Genomic DNA, 18,178 nt, shown 5'->3' with positions numbered 1-18,178 from the left:
TTTGGTTTTGGTTAAATCAAGGAATACAATAAATTTAAAGCCGAAATCCCAAAGGCCACTATTTGCCAGATTTCTTTTTCTAACAGAAAAATGTTGTCTTCAGAAGACAGACGTCGAATGAAGGTCACAAGCAATGACTGATATCACTGAGCTTCATTCGGGAGATACCCAAGTTCAAGACCTATCAGTTGAACAAAACTGGATGAAGATATTTGGTCTGAAGACTTTCAATGGTGAAATCAAGCACCCGGATGCAATTCGGAAGTGCGTATCACTGATGTTCTCGTTACCTTTTATTAATGCACCAGCTGAGCGTTTGTTTAGTCTCCTGGAATTAATCAAAACAGACATCCGAAATAGTCTCCAGAATTTTACTGTAGTCTCACTGTCAACTACTTTTAACTAACTGATAAGGGTTTTATTTAAATCAAACAAATAAATAAATCAACTATCAGAAGCAAACTTGTTTAGGCTATACACCCTTCAAAAAAAACCTGATATATACATCGCTATCAACAACGTAAAAAAAACGTAAAAAAAATAAATAAATAAAAAAGAAAAGGGAGAGAAAAAAAGCGCGGCACAACCTCCTCCAACTTAGTGCAACTTTTAAAATAAAAAACCAAATCATAAGTAATTATTACCGTTTTCTTACTACCACCCTCACAAAACCACAATAAAAAATAACCAAAATACAACTGAGAGACCACTCAGGAGAAAATCGCTAAGAAATAATATACTCACCAAAACACAGAGATTTTAACCTACTCCTAAAACTAGCAATATATTCTTAAACTAATAATTTATTTTGTAAACTATTATAAAACCCAGGTCCCACATGACGGATAGAGAAGAATGATCTTCGAGTTGAAGCCTGAGGTCTTGTTATCTGGGATGCTGTTCTGGTTGAGTATTCATGGACACTACATCCAGCTACGAACATTTGACCGGAACATTGTGGCAATAATCCACGCTCATATTTAAACAAAAACAAGCTGAATAAAATTTAGAAACTCCGTGTAAAGGCAGATTATGTCGTTCGACATATCTCCTTCTCGCTGATGCACCTTTTTTATCACCACAAAACACTCTTATAGCTGAGTTTTGCATCGCACAAAGCGGAAGTAGATGTGTCAGGAAAGTACTCGACCAAACGACATTACAGTACAAAAGGTACGGGTGAACAGTAGAAAAATACAAAGACCTTATTACATTACAGGGAAACAAATTCCTCAGCTTTCTCATAATCTCAAAATTCATTGCAATCTTACTACTTAACAAATCTAGCCTATGTGGGGTTTATAACTTAAATATTCATCTATCAGGACACCAAGGTACTTGACAGTCTTTAGTCGCTGGATTAAAGTATCAACAAGTCTAAGCTCATTAATCCATGGATAGTAACTGGGGTTTCTTCCGTAAACTAGAAACTTTGATATATTATTATCTAACCTCAGTTTGTTAGCTCTAGTTCATTTCCCAATTTGATTTATACCCGTAAAAAGCTTCTCCAGGAGTTGCAGTTCCGTCTTCGCTGCCACTGTAAAATGCGCTTCATCCGCAAATAGCGCAATAATTAACATTATGGTTTCGCAAACGGGAAAATTCAGGTCAAACGACAAACCCTCCACAGCTCGGCACAAATCATTAATGAAGATTAAAAACCGTGTAGGCCCGAGCACAGACCCTTGTGGCAGGCACACCATATTCAACTTTCTCTGTACCCGATACGGCACCTCCAACACTCAGATACAAAGAACGATTATGAAGGAAAGACCTTAAAAGGCCTAAGAATGCACCACAAAATCCACAATTATTACGTTTTGCATGCAGAATACCATGATCAACCGAATCAAAGGTTTTCACACTATCGAGGAGAACTGAAGCCACTTTCCAACCAGCATCCAGGGCATCATTTACGATCGTCACCAAAAACAGAACGGCCTGTTCCGTCGACATTCCTCTTCGGAATCCAAACTGGGTTGGACTTAGAAGTCTCCGCGATTCTAGAAACTCAACCATTCTAGCATTTATCATCTTTTCAAACACTCTATTTAACACTGGGAGAAGAGATATAGGTCTATAATTATGGAAAGAAATCTTATCACCACCTTTAAATAACGGAATAACTTTAGCCGACTTAAAGCAATCAGGAAAAATACCACGTTTTATACACTGATCAAATAGGTACATCAAATGCTCTGATACAAATTGAAATACATGCTTCAAAACGTTTAGGGACAAATAATCAATACCTGCTGTGTTACTCTTCATGTTCGAAACTGTATTTCGGAGCTCCTCAACATTAATTGGACGCAAAAGAGCAGAAACATCACTAGCCACAGATAAAAACTGAACAAAAGACTCTTCTGCAGAGGAGGAGGATCCTGTACCTGCTATATATTTTCCAATATGTGTAAAGTGGTAACACATCTGTTCAGCTGCTTCCTGTTGCGATGAGGTACAAACTGGGGTAACAGGTTGGGCGGATTACCGAGTTGATTGTTTCCCAGGTCTTCGCAGGATTTCCTTCCGACTTTTTAAATTCTTCTCTGGAATATTCTATTTTAGCTTTTCGAAGTTGCTTATTCAATTCGTTATTATATTTTCTCTACCTCTCTTCGGCATATGGTGATGTATTAGAATACTTAAATACCTTCTTTTCATTATTAAATAAAAAAAACAAGTTTTTAAAACTGAAAGTAAGGAGCATTAAAACTTAAAACGAACAGAAATTATTCCGTATATGAAAGGGGCTGTCCCCTCCTCAACGCCTCGCTCTTTACGCTAAAGTTTGTTTTATTGTTTTAAAAAATAAAGTTGTGAGACTGAGTCAAACTTTAGTGTAAAGAGCGAGGCGTTGAGGAGGGGACAGCCCCTTTCATATACGGAATAATTTCTTTTTGTTTTAAGTTTTAATGTCGCTCCTTACTTTCAGTTTAAAAAACTTGTTTTTTTTAATTTAATTTCTGAACGTTTTTTAGTTAATGCAGCTTTTATTTTGGCTCTCCGTCATTAAATAAGTGAACAAAATTTGTATAAAAATTTTACTTTTCTTTTGCTAAATGGATGTCTTTACAAATTAACTTACGTAACTAACTTCTATATTCGTATATTTTTCTTTGGCAAAAAATACAAAGTTGCAGATTTTTGCAGATATGATCTTGAAACATATTTAAATGAGTTTTCTGATACAATGAATCTAACGGTGTGGGTTTCATTAAAATCCATTCACTTGTAAGGGGTGTTTCCCCCCTCTTTAAAAAAATCGAGTAAATTTTCTCACGCATGTAGCCTTTGATGAGTAGTACTAAACTTAATAAAATGTATATATTTAGAATCAACATAATAAACACATTCTTTTGATACATTTATTGACATCAAAATTCCGTTTTTAAGAGTTTCGATTACTATTGAGCCGTATCGCTGGTTTTTATTGTTTTTTTTATTACGTATATGTTATTACGTATATGAGTGGGTTCTCCCCTTAGTCAATACCACGCTCTTTACGTTAAAAGTTAAAAAAAAATTTGATTCACAAACCCCTGAATCACAAAGGCCGTTGAATTAGAATAGATACCTCTTTTGAAAGCACTAAAAAAAACTGTAGCGTAGAGAGCGAGGTATTGACTTGGGGGAGAATCCCCTCACATACGTAATAATTTCTGTTCGTTTTAAGTTCTAATGTTGCTTCTTACTTTCAGTTGAAAAAACTTGTTTTTTTTTATTTAATTTCTGATCGTTTTTTAAATAATGCTTGGAAATCTGGCGCCCCCTTCATAGAAATATCCCTTACCCCAAAGAAACCTCCTCCACGGAAATATTCTACAGAGTAACCCCCACCACTAGCCCCCCCCCCCTCCAGAAAAAAATCCTTCCTGAAAATGTCGGTATACTGCCCAATAACCAATAAATAATGCTTGCAAGTCCGGCACCCCCTTCATGGCAATTTCCCTTCCCCCATGAAAAATTCCTTCATGGACAGATCCTCCAACATAACCCCCCGACCCACCCTTCCCTCCCACTACCAGAAAAAAACCCTCCTGAAAACTTCTGTATACTTCCCAATAACCAATACTATATGTTAACATTAGGTAAAGCTCATAACTTTTAGCCCTCCCCCTGGGAACTTCGGGGAATTAAGTCATCCTAAAAGACATATTTATCATATTTTCGACCATGCTGAACAAAATGGCTATCTCAAAATTTTGATCAGGTGACTTTGGGAAAAAAATGAGCGTGGGAGGGGGCCTAGTTGCCCTCCATTTTTTTGGTAACTTAAAAAGGGCACTAGAACTTTTAATTTCAGTTCCAATGAGCCCTCCCACGATATTCTAGGACCACTGGGTCGATACGATCACCCTTGGGAAAAAAAACAAAAAAACAAAAAAAACAATAAACACGCATCCGTGATATTTCTTCTGGCAAAAAATGGAAAATTCCACATTTTTGTAGATAGGAGCTTGAAACCTCTACAGTAGGGTTCTCTGATACGCTGAATATGATGGTGTGATTTTCATTAAGGTTCTATAATATGTAGGGGGTCTTTCCCCCTTTTTTGAAAATCAGCCAAATTGTCTCAGGCGCGTAACTTTTGATGGGTAGCACTAAACTTGATGAAAGTTATATATTTGAAATCAGCATTGAAATCTGATTCTTTTGATGCATCTATTGGTATCTATTGGTATAAACCCGTTTTCTAGAGTTTCGGTTACCATTGAGCCGGGTCGCTCCTTACTTACAGTTCGTTACCACGAAATGTTTGATTGCAGCCATCGGTACTTTAGAAACCCGAGGTTTAACAGGTGTGTCGGTTTGAACTGACTGCTTTGACATTTTACAACATGACTTCAATATTTCATTGACTTTACCATACCATAAACAAAACTTCATATTTACAATCAAATTCACTATCTTCAAGAAACTGAAACTTACATTTTTCTAATTCATTTTTAAACCGAACCAAAACATCTCCATCAATTCTCCATCGATCATTATGTGTTTTAGAATTCTTACTCTTTGGTGTGCAAAAATCATTCACACACAGGAAAACACCAAAGTGATCAGAAACATCATTAATCACAAGCGAAACTGAATCATACTTAATATCACAAAAAATATTATCAAGGAGGGACTCAAAATTAGCAGTTAACCGAGTACAAATATTCACAAGAGGAGACACACCATAACAAGACATCACATTCAAGAATTCACGAATCTTAGGATTAGCACTCACTCTATTTAGGTCCAGATTAAAATCACCACACACGAACAAAGGTTTATTATCATCAGCAAGCTCATCCAGTCGCTTTTCTAAGAGCTCCAAGTATTCTTCAGTAAAGCTTGACAGTGGATGGAACGGTACAACCACAAAAAATGTCTTTCCCGATTGAATGCCACACTTTTAAATACAATTTTCTTATTTAAGCGCTTATCAGTGCTCCCCTTAATATTGATACCAATGCTGACATATACTGCCAGTCCACCATGTTGCCTTTTCTCTCTATTCTGAACATGAAGTCGATACTCACCTATATCTAATAAACTTGTCGTATGATCTATCAACCATGTTTCTGTCAGAGCAATCACATCTAATTTCGAAAACAGACACAATTCCTTTAACCACGATATCAAATTCAGTCCACTGGGTCCTGACAACACATTATTAATTTCAATAGGGCATTTATAATATACTTTAGGGGGTACCTCACAAAAAATCGTGATCTAGGTCTTCTATGGAGAATACCACCTTGTAAATCCTAAAAATTTAGCGAATCTCTCTCAAGTGATCTCAATCTTTCCAAATCAACAACTAGAATAATAACCATTCATCGAAGGGGTAGCGAGAGAACGGTGAAACAAAACTGTTCCTGGTCAAACAGTTCGTGCTAACGAACTGTAAGTAAGGAGCGACCCGGCTCAATGGTAACCGAAACTCTAAAAAACGGAATTTTGATACCAATAGATACATCAAAAGAATCAGATTTTAATTCTGAGAAAATTTGGCTGATTTTCGAAAAAAGGAGGAAAGACCCCTTAAAAGTTATAGAACCTTAATGAAAATCACACCATCATATTCAGCGTATCAGAGAACCCTACTGTAGCGGTTTCAAGCTCCTATCTACAAAAATGTGGAATTTTCCATTTTTTGCCAGAAGAAAGATCACGGATACGTGTTTATTTGTTGTTTTTTTTCCCAGGGGTAATTGTATTGACCCAGTGGTCCTAAAATATCGTAGAAGGGCTTATTGGAACGGAAATTAAAAGTTCTAGTGCCCTTTTTAAGTGACCAAAAAAATGGAGGGCAACTAGGCCCCTCCCACTCTCATTTTTTCTCAAATTCACCCAATTAAAATTTTGAGATAGCCATTTTGTTAAGCATAGTCGAAAATCTAATAAATATGCCTTTTAGGATGACTTAATCCCCCACAGTTTCCAGGGGAAGGGCTGCAAGTTATGAACTTTGCCCATTGATAATATATTGTATTAGTTATTGGGAAGTATACAGATATTTTTAGGAAGGATTTTTTTCTGGTGGAGGGGGGCTGGAGGAGGGGGTTACTCGGGAAAATATTTCCGTGGAGGATGTTTCCTTGGGGTAAGGGACATTTCTATGAAGGGGGCGCCGGATTTCCCAGCATTATTTAAAAACGATCAGAAATTAAATTTAAAAAAAACAAGTTCTTTCAACTGAAAGTAAGAAGCAACATTAGAACTTAAAATGAACAGAAATTATTACGTATATGAGGGGGTTCTCCCCCAAGTCAATACCTCGCTCTTTACGCTACAGTTTTTTTTAGTGCTTTCAAAAGAGTTATCCATTCTAATTAAACGGTCTTTGTGATTCAGGGTTTGTGAATTAAAATTTTTTTTGACTTTTAATGTAAAGAGCGAGGTATTGACCAAGGGGAGAACCCCCTCATATACGTAATAACACATACGTAATAAAAAAAAACAAAAAAAAAACAAGCGATACGGCTCAATAGTAATCGAAACTTTTAAAAACGGAATCTTGTTGTCAATAAATGTATCAAAAGAATGGGCTTATAATGCTGATTCTAAATATATAAATTTTATTAAGTTTAGTATTACTCATCAAAGGCTACGAGCCTGAAAAAATTTACCTGATTTTTTAAGGAGGGGGAAACATCCCCTACAAGTGAAAGAATTTTAATGCAAATCACACCGTCAGATTCAGCGTATCAGAAAACCCTATTACATAGGTTTCAAGCTCATATCTGCCAAAACCTGCAACTTTGTATTTTTTGCCAGAAGAAAAATATACGAATATAGAAGTTCGTTACGTAAGTTAATTTGTAAATTACGTCAGAACCAAATTTAGAGACAGCCATTTAGCAAAAGAAAAGTAAAATTTTTATGCAAATTTTGTTTACTTGTTCAATGACGGTGAGCCAAAATAAAAGCTGCATTAACTAAAAAACGATCTGAAATTAAATGAAAAAAAAAGTTTTTTAAACTGAAAGTAAGGAGCGACATTAAAACTTAAAACGAACAGAAATTATTCCTTATATGAAAGGGGCTGTCCCCTCCTCAACGCCTCGCTCTTTACGCTAAAGTTTGACTCTGTCTCACAATTTTATTTTTTTTAAACAATAAAAACTTTAGCGTAAAGAGCGAGGCGTTGAGGAGGGGACAGCCCCTTTCATATACGGAATAATTTCTGTTCGTTTTAAGTTTTAATGTCGCTCCTTACTTTCAGTTTAAAAAACTTGTTTTTTTTATTTAATTCACACCAAATCGAAGACAGGCCGGCCGTAAAAAGAAAACCTGAAAATAGATTAAAAAAACAAATTACACAAAAATGGAACAAATAAAAAAAAAAAAAACATATTACCAAACTTTACAACAAATTAACAAAAATTTTATGTTTACAAACCATTACTGGTTGAAAAACAAAGATAAAGCTTCATCAACAGTTAGCATACACAAAGCTTTGGCTGGCTTTAAGACAAAGGTAAAGGCTATATGCGATGAAGTACTGGAGATGATACATATTTGAACTTTTTATGCATTTTCGGTAATGTAAAAGATTTTATGTTTATCGTTATCATAGGCAGCGCGCTAGCGCTGCCTAACTAAAAAACGATGTGGGCACAGTGTGTTTTTGGTTTCTCCATACCCGGGCACTTCGCATCGAAGGAGTTGTCGTACAAACTTCGAAAAGCGCTCATTCGATTGGAAATGGGAGTGGCTAGTGCCCTTTTTATAGTCGAAAGTGATTGGAGGGCAACTAGCCCCCCCATCATTCCTCCAAACACATCCAATCAAAATTTTGAGATAGCCATTTTGCTCATCGTAGTCGATTTCCAAATAGAAAATATTTTTTTAGGAGGCCACTCCCCCACAACCCTCAGGGCAAGGGTTTTAAATTATGCACTGGGGGTATATAAGGTTTTTATAGAAGGCGTTGTTGTGGAAAATTAAAAAAAGGCTCATTCAATTGGAAATTAAAAGGGCTAGTGCCTTTTTTAATAGTCAAAAGTGATTGGAGGGCAACTAGCCCCCCCCACGCCCATCATTCACCCAAACACATCCAATCAAAATTCTGAGATAGCAATTTTGTTCAGCGTAGTTGTTTTCCAGATAGAAAATATATTTTTGAGGAGGACACTCCCTCACAACCCTCAGGGCAAGAATTTTAAGTTATGGCCTGGGGCATATAAGGTTTTCATAGAAGGCGTTGTCGTAGAAACTTCAAAACAGGCTCATTCGATTGGAAATTTAAAGGGGTAGTACCCTTTTTAATAGTCGAAAGGGATTGTAGGGCAACTAGCCCCCCCCCCCCCTCCCACGCCCATCATTCCCCCAAACACATCCAGTCAAAATTTTGAGACAGCCATTTTTTTCAACGTAGTTTTAAATTCTGGAAATTAGGTCTTTGAGGATGACAACCTCCTCACAGCCCTCAGGACAAGGGTTGTAAGTTATACCCTGGGGGCATATAAAGTTGTAATAGAACGCGTTGTCGTAGAAACTTCAAAAAGGGCTCATTTGATTAGAAATTGAAACGGCTTGTGACCTTTTTAATAGTCGAAAGTAATTGGAAGGAAACTAACACCCCTTCCACACCCACCATTTCCCCAAACACATCCAATCAAAATTTTGAGATAGCCATTTTGCTCCACGCAGTTAAAGTTCAGGAAATTATACCTTTGAGCAGGACACTCCCCCCACAGCCTTCAGGGCAAGGGTTGTAAGTTATGCCCTGGGGGCATATAAGGCTTTTACTGAACGAGTCGTCGTAGAAACTTCAAAAAAGACTCATTCGTTTGGAAATTGAAATTGTTAGTGCCCTTTATAATAGTCGAAAGTGATTGGAAGGCAAGAAACAGCCCTTCCATAGCAAGCAGTTGCTCACCCCTATCGGGTCAAAATGTTTTGGTGGCCATTCTGTCAATGTATGTTTAAGTGGCAGGATATCGCTCCTTCAAGGTATACATACTTCTTGTACTCTGCAGCGATCTAGGATTAACCTAAATTCTGGGGGCACATAAGATTTTCTTAGAAATTTGCACCCCGCCTCCCTTTCACGCTCACCATTTCCCCAAACACATCCAATCCAAAATTGAGATAGCCATTTTGTTCAACGTAGTCGAAAGTTCTGGAAATTATGCCTTTTAAGATGAAAACCCAATCAGAGCTTTCAGTGCAAAGGTTGTAAGTTATGCCTTGGGGACATATGAGGTTTTTATAGAAGGCAGCTATAGAAATTTTAGAAGGGGCTCACTTGATTGTAAATGGAGATTGACAGATTTAATTGTCAAAATTGAGCTGAGATTAATAAACTCCTATTCCACGTCCTCCATTTCCCCAAACACATTCAATCAAAGTTTAGAGATAGCAATTTTGTTCAACGTAGTTGAAAGTTCTGGAAATTATGTATTTAAGGATGACAAACCCCCGAGAGTCCCCAGGGCAAAGGTTGTAAGTTATGCCCTGGGGACATATAAGGTTTTTAATAATAGAGTTGACGTAAAAATTTCAAAAGGGGATCCTTCAATTGGAAATTGAGAGGGATAGTGTTTTTTTTTTTAATAATTGAAAGTGATAGGAAGGTAACTCACCCCTCTCTCATACCCACCATTCCTCCAAATACATCCAATCAAAATTTTCAGATAGCCATTTTGTTCAACATAGCAGAAAGTTCTGGAAATTAGGTCTGTGAGGATGACAACCCCCCCCCCCAGGGCGAGGGTTGTAAGTTATATGCCTGGGGCATATAAGGTTTTTATTGAAAGCGTTGTCGTAGAAATTTCAAAAGGGCTCATTTGATTGGAAATTGAAAGGGTTAGTGACGTTTTTAATAGTTGAAAGTGATTGGAGAAAGACTAAAGCCCCTCTGACGCCCACTATTTTCCCAAACACATCCAATCAAAATTTTGAGATAGCCATTTTGTTTAACGTAGTTGAAAGTTCTGGAAATTAGGTCTTAGAGGATTACAGCCACCCTCACAGCCCTTAGGGTAAAAGTTGTAATTTATGCCCTGGGGCCATATAAGGTGTTTATAGGAAGTGTTTTCAAATAGCCATTTTGTTCAACGTAGTAGAAAGTTCTGGAAATTAGGTCTTAGAGGTTGACAACCACCCTAACAGCTCTTAGGGTAAGGGTTGTAATTTATGACCCTGGGGCATATAAGGTTTTTTAGAAAGTGTTGTCGTAGAAACTCGAAAAAGGCTCATTCGATTGAAATTCGAAAGGCCTAGTGCCCTTTTCAATAGTCAAAAGTAATTGGAAGGCTTGACATTTTCATAGTTAAGATCGATGTGGATATAAGGTATTATTTTGTTGTTGTTGTTGTTGTTTAGACCAGGGCACTTTGTATCAAGGGAGTTGTCGTAGGAACTACGAAAAGGGCTCATTCGATTGAAAACAGAAAGGGTTGATGCCCTTTTTAATAGTCGAAAGTGATTGGAGGGAAGCTAATCCCCCTTCTACGCCCACCCTCCCATTTGACTTTTTGTTTAAAAACCAAATGTTGCCACAAGATTAAATCAAAATGCACTGTATTAATGCTAATTCCCAATAAGGCATCTCAGCAGCATCCCAAGAACGACCGAGGGTATTATGTTCAAACTTTGGGGACTGCTTCTGCTCTTAAAATTTAACCAAATCAAAATAGCGTAAGTGTATCCAAGCTATCAAAGAAAGTAAACAGATTTTTTTTTGCGAATAGTATCAAGTTTTCTATTTCAGGTCAACTAGAGGAGGTATGAAACTAAATTAAACACTACTATTTGTGTCCAGATTTTCAAGAGGGTGTATGTTTTTAAAAATTGCTGAAAATTTTTTTCCAGCATACAAATAGTAGGCCAAACTATAAATTCTTAAAATAACGCAAAGATTTAAGTATTATTTTCTTTTTCTCTGAAAAGACTATGTCAATATAAAACGAACAGAAATTAATTAAAAAAAAAACTTTTCCACAAAATAAGTTTTTCAAAGAAAAGTAAAGAACTCCATTAAACAAAGAATGAGCAAAAATAAAATCAAATAATCTACCAAGTGTGAAACTACCACAAATCAGCATTGATAAATAAATAAAACCCAAAACGAGCAGAAATTACAATAATTAACCGAGTCGAACTCAAAACAAGCAGAAATTAACATAAGTTGGGCTCAAAACCCCTATGCCTTCCCAAGGCCAGAACATAATTTGCACTTTACTGAAAAAAATAGAAATGAATGTGCATTGTCAGTTTAATATACATATACTGATATTTAGTAATCAAAATCTTAGTATTATTTGATTTATTAAAGTTATAAGAGTAAAAACATTTATAATTTTTTCAGTAAAGTGCAAATTATGTTTTGGCCTTGGGAAGGCATAGGGTTTGAGCCCAACTTATGTTAATTTCTACTCGTTTTGAGTTTGACTCGGTTATTTATTTATGAGTTTGACTCTTTACTTTTCCTTGAAAACCTAGTTTTTTGGAAAAATATTTTCTATTTAATTTCTTTGCGTTTCTTATTGCTATAGTCTTTTTCATGGAAAAACATTAATAAAGTGAGACAATTTTTAATCATGACACAAATAGCATATTTAAATTTAATTTTATACCTCCTCAAGTTGACCTGGAACTATAACTTAATATCATTCCAAAAATATTCTATCAATGCCCTTTGACAACCTGGATACACTTACAATATTTATATTCATTTAAATTCTAAGAGCAGAATTAGTAATAGTAGTAGCTTCGAAAGTGTCAACTTAGTACCCCCAGTCGTTTTCAAAATATTTCTCAGGTGTTTTATTGGCAATCATCCACACAATGCCTATGTATATTTTTTTTTTTCATTAGTTAAAGTTCCTCTTAAAAGCTCCCTAAAAGTTTCAACCTTAATACCCTTACTGTCATTTGTTACAGTAACTGAAGTGGTAGGATTAATAGTATATACACTGTGATTTCTGGCTAGTTCAAAATCCGCAACAATTTACCCTTAAATGTAAAACTTAATAGCCGTTTTTGGGATACTGGTCTTTCACTTTTTTGAAAATCTACATGCTTGTTATTTGTTTCGAAAATAATGTTTGTTTTGAAATTATAATTTAGTTCATCTTCCGCCTAAATATTCCTTAAAAGCTTCACCTTAATACCCTTAGCTTGTGTAGTAGCAAAAGTTCCAGTAGCAGTATACGCATAGCACCTTTGGTTTCTTCAACATCCCTTTCGACATATACTGACATTTTCAACCTAATATCATCAATTGTTCATGTAGCATTTCTGATGTCTTCTTGACAACCTATGTGGGGACAGTGTGTTCCGATTTAACTCCATACAGTTCCAATATATCCCAAAATTTTCGCCTTAATACCCTTAGTTTTAATAGCAGCACCAGTAGTAGCAGCAAAAGTTAAATTAATAATAGTAGCCTTAGCTTTAGTGGCAGTAATATTAGTAGAAATAGTAATAATAGTAGCAGTAATATTTTCTTTTGGTTAGTTCAACATCTAACAAAACAAACCATGTTAGTTTCAATTTCACACACCAAGCTGTTCCTAAGATATTACTCTTACGCCCTTCTGAAAACTTGCATACAGACGGTGTGTTGTGATTCTGTTCACTTCCTCTCCCCCCTTAAATTTCTTGAAATTTTCATCTTCATAATCCTAGGCATAGTTGTTCTGGTAGTCACAGTACTAGTATGGATATTACTTGTAATAGAATTAATAGTAATAGTGGTAGTACTAGTAGAAGCAGTAGTATTAACGTATTGCCTTTTGGTTAATAGAACATTCCCCCATCAAGTCCTGGAAGTTTAAACTTGATACAATTAGTCATTGCTGTGATATTGCTGATGTCCTTTTGATAACAATATATTCATATACTTCTTGATATTTTCATCTCAATGATTTTCCTTTTTAGCGTTCTCTGACGACTCCAACTTAATACCCAAGTCAGTTTCTGAAATACACTCTTTTGACAATGTGCATGCACATAGTGTCTTATGATTTAGTTCAATTTTCTCCTCAACATTGTATATGGAGTAGCGTAGTAGTAGTTGTGGGGGTAGTTGAAGCAGTTTTGGTAGCATGCAAATATTGTTCTTTTGATCATCCTTCCGAATTAAAATATTCCGAATTAAAATATCATTCCTGATATTTTAGCCAATATTGAAACAGTATTGAAATAAATCAAAACAAACTATGCCCACATAGGTTTCTATCTATGCCCTCATAGGTTGTCAAGAGGACGTATCAGCAATGCTTCAGGACCGGTTGATGGTATTAAGTTGAAAATTTTATCGTGTGTTGAAGGGGATGTTGAAAACAAAACAAGTGTGCTGTATGCATACTGCTACTAGTACGGCTACTGCTACTACACAAGCTAAGGGTATTATGGTGAAGCTTTCAAGGAATATTTAGGCGACTGCTGTACTAAATCAAAACGAACTATGATCATGTAAATTGTCAAAAGGGTGACAAAGCAATATCAAAATAACGGCTTACATTCTTAAGTTAGACCTTTCAGGGAAAGTTGTGACGAATTTTGAAGTAGCCAGAAGACAGCAAAACGAACAGAAATTACAATAAATAACCGAATCAAACTCAAAACCAGCAGAAATTAACATGAGTAGGGCTAAAAATCCATATGCCTTCCCAAGGCCAGAACATGAGTTGCACTTTACTGACATTTTTTTTAATTTTTTCACTTTTATAACTTCAATAAATCAAATATTATTAACATTTCAAGAAATGAATATCAACATATGTGCATCAAACTGACAATCCGCATTGATTTGTATTTCTTTCAGTGAAGTACAAATTGTGCTCTGGCCTTGGGAAGGCATATTAGTTTTGAGCCTACTCATGTTAATTTATGCTCGTTTTGAATTTGAATCGGTTATTTATTGTAATTTCAATTCGTTTTGGGTTTCATTTATTTATCGGTGCTGATTTGTGGTAGCTTTACACTCGGTAGATTATTTAATTCTATTTTTGCTCATTTTGGGTTTAATAGAGTTCTTTATTTTTTTTTGTAAAACTTATTTTGTGGAAAAGTTTTTTTTTAATTAATCTAGAATACGAACAAACCTTGTTTCGATTTAAAAAGTATGCTGTTAAGATGGACATATAATTTGATATGCATATAAATAAATAATAATAAATGAGCAATTAATTTCAAAAGCACTGTATGTACTTGAATATCATAAAGATGAGGGAGGGGAAAATGAGGCTCTTTGAAATAGAATTCAGAATAGTTTGGGGGTTATAAGTGCATTATATTTGAATGTCTTCAATCTGTATTTGATATTCTTACATCCAGAGTGGTTTAAAAAGAGGGGCAAGCTGCCCCAGGTACGGTGGTGGAAGGTGACATAGGTACCAGGGCTGGGGCTTCCAGGTATGTTTTTAATTTTCTTTGAGCTGGGAGGGAGGTGCCGTATTTAATTTCATCCCGGGTATCACCAGCCCCAGGAATGGCCCTGCTTATTTCTTATCAGGTGTCTCCACTAGAATTCAACAAATTTTGAAAAAACATCAGCATTAAAGTCATGCTTTGATAATATTACTCCTGGTCATTTTAGGATAATTTTGAGATCACAAACGTGCGAAAACTTGTGGCGACAGGATACACGTCGTAAAACTCTTTCTTGTATTTGGATTTGAAATGCCAAAAACGAGGAATTGATTCTATCACTATTGATTCTAAGGTTCTAATGTCGCTAGGATTTCTGTCCTTAAGTAGCCTGGTTTTAAGCATGGGATCCCGTGAAAGACCTCACTTTTTTTTCAGTGACCGAATAGATGGATGCTTGCATTTTGTGTCAAACTTCCAGCCTCCGGGTGAAGCGCCCTTTAGTGATCACGGAAAACGTCTGTCGAACCGAATTCCGCAAATTTCTATTTTTGGCACTTCTGGAAGGGCTAGTACGATGAAACTTGATATCCTCTGCATGTGGTCACTCCAACCGAGACAAGAAGTATTCAGCGATTTCCTAAATCCAACCAATCTGATGTGTCGAGGAGATTTCTGGATTCTTGTGGTACACGTAAGAATCAAACGGCTTAATAAATCCGGGTTAAATTTTTCCAGGTATGATGAATCGGTTCCTTGAATGTTAGGTGAAGAAGAATATTTGTCTATGGTAAAAGTTCTGCCAAATATTATGTGCACCCACTAAAGTTGCTCAATATTCAAAATTATATCGTCAGTCCTGGTACTTTTAGGTGACGATGGCACTACGCAATCTGCCATTACTGATGTATCTATCGCCGGAATCAATGACTAATAAAGATTGCCCTGGACCCTAATCAGAAATTTCTATGGTTGAAGATATCATGGCAAAAATTAAAGAAGAAATCATAGACGTGACATCGTTTTGGTGAAGTGAGTCAGTGCCGTTAACGTCTTTACCAAGAAAAGATTGCCCAGTTCAGCCTGCAAAGAGGAACTTGGATGAAGATGTCTGTCTAAGGGAACAATCTGTTATTGATAGTGATAGGCCTACATGAAAATCATGCTATTTCAGACTACATTGAGGAGCTTGTTGCAAAGTGTTTGTCTTGATTTACGTTGCAAATTATTTAATTGGCGAGTGATGAGCGAAGATTTAATTTGACGGTGCATAAGGTAACCAAAAAATGAGCCTGGCAATTGATATTATCAGTATGTGTGAAAGTGTAGGTGAAAACCTAAATTAACTTGAAGTTTCGTCAGCACCTAAACTTAAAGTTGAAACACCAAAGAGCATTATTTTTGAAAACTTGTCTCTTGATTGTCGTCATGTCCATCACGACCCGGATAGTGACTCTTTACATTAAAGAAACATTATTTGCATAACATGGGTCCTAACTAGCCATATCTTGCAGTTTTTCCGGCGAAGAAAGACACATCGACGAGCAACAGACACCAGAAGAGAATGAACGCTGGTTGGTACATAAAGTACAGGTACCTTGAGGTTAGCGTCAGCAAGGACCGTGTGTGCTGCTCCTTATGCAAGTTGTTTCCTACCGAACCAAAACATGACAACAAAGAAGATACTTGGGTTAAAAATGGAGTGTACTCCTGGAACAAGATGATGAGTCGAGGGACAGTGAACCTTGGTAAGGTGAAAGTATATTTTGAAAGTGCTGCTTATCAGTCTGCAGTAATTGGCAAGGGAGCTTACAGCAAACTCGAGCACGGCATTGAAGACATGTTGGATGAAAAGACTAAGGCTTTGAAAATACAGCAAGAAAAAGAATTAATTGAAAACCGATGAGGGGTGAAGGTTCTTATGGATATAGCAAAAGCATTGGGAAAACAGCAGATAGATTTTCGTTGCACGACTGGTGACAGCGATGGAATATCCTCCAAAGTGTTAACGTTGCAGCTCGCTGCGATCCGCATTTCAGCATCCGGTTACACGAAAGAACAATGAAAAGACTACGATGAACTACCTTAGTGGTGTTTCGCAAAATCAGTTCCATGATGTACTGGGTAAAGAAATCAAATGCACAATTGTAACTGATGTGAACAATACCGATACGTATTCAATTATCGCAGATACCACACCAGACTGTGTGACTCTAGACATCCAGACATTTTGGCCAGTAACGCTCCTGCAACCTGGATACAATTACACCCTCTTTTTCTTCGCAATTTCTGATTTTTCGTTTAGCTTAATAGTTTTCTCCCAGATAGGTTAATTAGCTTATAAAATATCACGCAGTTTGGTGACAAAATACTGAATTAAAAATATTTTTGAGTCACCTGGTTTGACAGGGGTGAAAAGGGAGATTTAGTTTTTATAGAAATCTTCTATGTCACATTCTGAGAAGGCTGGGATTGGCGGAACCACAAAGACCGTTCGCGGGTAACATTGTTTTGGTTCCTACTACATAGTGATCTCGAAGTCAGGCCCCATGCATTCGCGGCTGCACAAGGCCCTGCCCACCAAGCACATTGACTTGTTGACTTTAGAAGCTTGTTGACTCATATCAAAAATGCAACTTAAATACTAATTTTTAGGCGGGCCTTTCAAAACTTTGTGCTTTTTCGGGTTCCCCATATCATATATAATCCACCGAAAAGCATTTCTTCTATAATATCCTTATAGTCATTTTTTTCTGACAGAGCCGGTGTCCCCTCCTCTCCGCCAAAAGTTTCTCCTGAGGAAAACAACTCCTCCACAAATGCCCCCCCCCCGCGCGGAAAGCCCCCTCGGAATCAAAATCGGGCAGCCACAGAGAAAGTACAAAATAAGTACCTCAAAATTTGGATCAGATGTCCTAAGGGGTAATAAAAGGACCAGATACAAAAACTAGGGATGGTTGGTCTCCAGCCCCTTTCGACTTATAAAAAAGACTAGAAGTCTTAATTTTCCGATCGAATGAGCGCCCTCCAAGGTTTCTTAGGCCATGAGGGGGAATGAACCTTCTTACTTGTTTTGGTGACCTCCACCTCCACCTATAAGGGATGAATTTTGCTAATTTTGGGGTTTAATTCCATGATAGCGTAGAACATAACTTCATCCCCCATCCCTTCTTTAGAACTAATTATGTATTTACCTGAAAGTTCAATAAGAGTTAGGATGATTTGGCATAAAAAGCGCTCTTTGAGGTGTACAGTAGCATTGTTCAGGAGGGGCAAGGGGAGCAGTTGCCCTAAAAAATTTGAAAAAAACTGTTATAAATCTCGTGTCCCTTGACTCTCCGGATGTAAACCCCTCTTG

This window comes from Artemia sp. Qi Xiang Cuo, chromosome 17 (genome assembly GCF_049724085.1).
Source record: "Artemia sp. Qi Xiang Cuo chromosome 17, ASM4972408v1, whole genome shotgun sequence".
NCBI classification, from domain to species: Eukaryota; Metazoa; Arthropoda; class Branchiopoda; order Anostraca; family Artemiidae; genus Artemia; species Artemia sp. Qi Xiang Cuo.
This window is presented reverse-complemented; position numbering follows the sequence as displayed.